Here is a 1245-nt window from a genome sequence, read left to right as displayed (position 1 = left end):
GACAAAACAACATGGAGGAAAACCTGCCTTTTTCATTCAGCAGCTAATGTTCAGTTCACAGATGTGGAGTGACACACTCTGCTTTGTAGTGATAATGGTAACATCAGACTGCTAAAAGTAGACACTGGGTCATGCCCATCCTCGCAAATTACCAGTCGTTTAATAAGTTCCAGGCAGTTACACCTGGGCAAACTCAGTGAAGGCTGTGGCTTTCCACAAATACTGCTGAGGCCCTAACTGGAAAATAGTGAAGCCTTTTGCAGAAGTAGCTGAGAGCAATTTGACCTGCAGGACGATGATGTTTCAACAGGCAAGGACCCACCACAGCTCTCGGAGCTGATGGCACGCTGAGAGGCTGGCAATGTGAAAACACAGCCGTTTGAAGCTGGATAACTCTGACACAGTGAGGAAAACACACAGGTATGAATCCTCCCAGCTCACTGGAGCTGGCTGATGTTTGTCTGACCTGAGTGAAAGGATGAAGGGACTGAAACCAGCAGAAAACTGTTGACCCCTGTGAGTTTCCTGCTGGGTTAGCTGGCTGAGCTGGCTCACTGGGGGCCAGACCAGTTGGTGGAACTGTATCACTGGGAATAGGGTAGGGAAGAGGGCTGCCTTATTTCCTAGCAGCAAGTTGATTTAGATCAGATAAAACATAATGTAAAACTGCGCTTTAAAAAACTTTCCAAGGTGATGCTGCCCCTTACAGCTGCCAGGCTATATTGATGATCTCTTAGTGCTCACATCAGTCTGAGCAATGTCTGCACAGAGAAGCAACTGTGTCAGTGTGAAAAAGCAAGGGAGGAAGTTCTCATTCCTCAGCTGGGGAATAACCAACTACATTTTCAGCTCTTGCAGTTTCAAGTCACTAATTAGACTCATGCTGTCAGCTGCTCAGCAGTGCGGCTCTCCAGCGAAGCTCTGCATGAACCACTCCAAGGCGATACTGCGCCATGGCGAGGCCGGCAGGCTCAGGTCAGTGACGCAGGCGCCATTATGCACACGCAGCCTGTGCCACAAAGCAGCTATAATCTGAGCTCTGCAGGTGTGGGGCAGGCAGCGAGGGAAGCCGATGCTGCCCTGGGCTGACACATTATCTGAGGGAGCAGCAGGCCACGGTGGCCCGTCACCTCAGCGCTGCAGGGGAAGACATGCCAGCGCCTCGGCCTGACCTCAGCCGGACTTTACTTGGAGAACAAAAGGGGCCGCTGGAAATTAAAGGGGTGGGGGAGGGGTGGGGAGGCG

This window comes from Charadrius vociferus, unplaced genomic scaffold (assembly GCF_000708025.1).
Source record: "Charadrius vociferus isolate BGI_N301 unplaced genomic scaffold, ASM70802v2 scaffold346, whole genome shotgun sequence".
Taxonomy (NCBI): domain Eukaryota; kingdom Metazoa; phylum Chordata; class Aves; order Charadriiformes; family Charadriidae; genus Charadrius; species Charadrius vociferus.
Note: the sequence above shows the minus strand (reverse complement) of the source record.